This window comes from Carlito syrichta, unplaced genomic scaffold (genome assembly GCF_000164805.1).
Source record: "Carlito syrichta isolate Samal-C Ts95f unplaced genomic scaffold, Tarsius_syrichta-2.0.1 Scaffold306983, whole genome shotgun sequence".
NCBI lineage: Eukaryota > Metazoa > Chordata > Mammalia > Primates > Tarsiidae > Carlito > Carlito syrichta.
In genome coordinates this window covers 213884-217310 of record NW_007251079.1, presented here as the reverse complement: position 1 = coordinate 217310, position 3427 = coordinate 213884, and positions in this window count along the sequence as shown.

The window sequence follows — 3427 nt, the reverse complement described above, 5'->3', positions numbered from 1 at the left end:
TCAGCCTCCCAAGGCACGGGATTACAGGCTGAGCCACCGAGCCCAGCTGAAAAATTTTTTTGATGTCATCCATTCTATGGTATTTGTGGCAGGACAAGCTAATACATAATCAGTCCCATTGTCTTTTTCCTTCTGAGACTCTAATAACAGGTATGCTACACTTCTTCACCATAACCTGTTTATGTTTCTCAACCTATATGCTGAAGGTCAGGGGTTAGGGGCTCTGACCTCCCCCCATCCAAAAATTTGTGACTTTTGTCAGAGTCTCACACTGTCACCCAGGCTGGAGTGCAGTGGCACAACCACAGCTACTGCAGCCTCAACCTGATGGACTCAGATGACCCTTCCACCTCAGCCTTCCAAGTAGCTGGAACTACAGGCGCATGCCAACATGCCCTGCTAATTTTTTTATTTACTGTAGAGATGAGGTCTTAACAAGTTGCCCAGGCTGGTCTTGAACTCTTGAGCTCAGGCAATCCTCTCACCTTGGCCTCCCAAAGTACTGGGATTCAGGCATGAGCCACTACGCCTGATCTAGCTTTGTCTTATAATCTTTTGTTTGTTTTTGGAGTCTGAGTCTCACTCTGTCACTCGGGCTGGAGTGCAGTGGTATGATCATGGCCCACTGCAGCCTTGAGCCCTGGGCTCCGGCAATCCTTCTGCTTCAGTCTCCCAAGTAGCTGGGAATATAGGCATGCACCAGCGTGTCTGGATAATTTTTTTTTTTAATTTGTGTACAGACAAGTTTGCCTAGCTGGTCTCAAATGCCTGGGTTCAAGAAGTTGTTGGGTATTAGTCTTGCTGTCTCAGGAATGGGCAGAGGTAGAAGAAAATCTGTGTCCTGCACAGTGCAAGCCCATGTTGCTTGAGGGTCAATTGTAACTATTTTATTCCAGACTATCATTCACTTCTTTTCTTTTTAACTGAATACTCAGCAACTAAACCCGTTACATGTTCTTACTTTCTTACATTTTCAATGCTAGAATTTCCATCTGACTCCTTCTTATAGTTTCCAGTCAAAATACTCCGTTTTGTCTTTAAATTTTTGAATATTTAATTTTTAAAAATCTTGTTTGGGGCAGGCACAGTGGCTCATGCTTGTAATCCTAGCACTTTGGGAGACCAAGGTGGGAGGATTGCTTGAGGCCAGGAGTTTGAGACTAAACTGGGCCACAGAACTTCCCATCTCTATTTAAAATATATGTATATATATTGTTTGGCAACTCCATTAGCTGTATTTTCTGTGGTGTTATTTTGGGGGGGTCCTTTTTTATTGGGGTCTCTGTCATCCAGGTTGGAGTGCAGTGATACCATTATGGCTCTCCACAGCCTTAAACTCCTGGGCTCAAGCAATCCTCCCAATTCAGCCTCCTGAATAGCTGGGACGATGGGTCCACAGCGCCTGACTTTTTTTTTCCTTTTTTTCTGTTGTCTGTTTTTTCTTTGTTTTTTTATTAGGGTCTAACTCCTTGCACAAGCAGGACCCCCCAAAACATGGAGTTATCTTTTGGAGGGAAGTCCCCTTGAAGTACAGGCTTCCCCCTACTAGGTGTTCTTGGAACCCACTGGCATCAGTGTCCCAGCTAGCACTGTTGTGAGAAGCAGCTTCAGTGAATTTTGAGGTGGGAGATTCTTTCAATGTGTTTGCCCGTTTCATGATGGGTGATTTACATGAACAGCCTCTCCACACCATGCTGAGTGCTCAGCAGTTTTTGGGCAAAAATGGCACGACCCCTGGGCCCCCCCTCCCTATTCACCTGATCTCACCCCAAGTGACTTTTTTTTTGTTTCCCTGGATGAAAAAAGGCCTTGAAGGAAAACATGTCCACGTGGAAGAGGTGAAACCAAAAACCGCAGAGGCACTAAAAAGACATCGAAATTGACGAGTTCAAAAACTGTTTTGAGCAGTGGAAAAAGCACCTTGATAGGTGTATTGCATCAAACGGGGAGGACTTTGGAGATGACCGAAGTTTAAACATGAAAGCATCTGCAATTTTTAATAAATAAATTCTGTGTTTAGGTCCCCCTCGTATACCAGGTTTTTCTGTTTTTGTTTTTTAAGGAATGTAAGCAACTTGTTTTATGGGCACATCATGTACCCAGTACATTGTACATTGTTACTACATTTGTTTAAGAACGGTTTTGTATCTGTAAGTTCTACCAACAATAGTGATGCCTCTTCTTTGACAGAACACCCTTTAAACTTTAAATGGCCTCTTTGAAGATGAAATTCACATAACATAAAATCAACCATTTCAAAGCATATAAATCAGCGGCATTTAGTATATTCACAATGTTGTGCAACCACCACCTCTTATCTATTTCCAACATGTTGCCACCATCTCAAAAGAAAACCCCATACCCATTAAGCAGTCACTCCCGATTCCCCCAATGACACATGCCAGACTTGGCAACCACCATGTTGCTGAATCTATGAATTTACCTATTCTGGATAGTTTAGGAAAGTGAAATAATCATGCATGTGAACTTTTATGGTTGACTTCTTTCACTTGGCACTTCGACATTCATCCACATAGTAGCATGTTTCAGTACTTCATTGTCATGGCTAAGTTATCCATCACATGTATATCACGTTTTGCTTATCCACGCATATATTGATAGACATTTGAGTTGTTCATACCACTTGCCATAGTAAATAGTACTCTTACAAGCATTTGTGCAGCAACTTTTGTGTTGATGCATGTTTTCTCTTGGGTAGACACTTAGGAGTGGAATTGCTGGGCCATGTGGTAATTCTATGCTTAATGCTTTTGGGAACCAAACTCTGTCCGCAGTTGTTGAACTATTTTAAATTCCCAGCAGTGTACTAGGGCTCCCATTTTCCAGCATCCTCATCAACACTTGTTATATTCTGTATTTTTTGTTATAGTCATCCTTATGGAGGCAAGGTGGTATCACATTGTGGTTTGATTTGCATTTCTCTGAAGGCTACTCTCTAGCTGCTTTCAAGATTCTGTCTTCAGCTTGGGTGGTTTGATTATGCGTCTTGGAGTGGAACTGCTCTGAGTTTATCCTATTTGGAGTTCCACAAACTTCTTGGATGTGTAGATTCAAGTGTTTTAACAGATTTCAGGTACTTTGTGGTCATTCTTTTTCAGATTGTCTTTCTGCCCCTTTCTTTTACTCCTTCTGAAACTTAGTTGGCAGATGTTGGTATGTTTGGTGGTACTCCACAGGCTTGTTTTCCTTTATACTTTTCTCTTTCTGCTCCTCAGATTGGAAAATTTATTTTTATTTTTTATTTTTATTTTTTGAGTCGGAGTCTCACTCTGTCACCCAGACTGGAGTTCAGTGGCATGCTCCCAGCCACCACAGCCTAGAACTGCTGGGCTCCGGCGATCCTTCCGCCTCAGCCTTCCAAGTAGCTGGAACTACAGGTGCACGCTATCATGCCCGGCTAATTTTT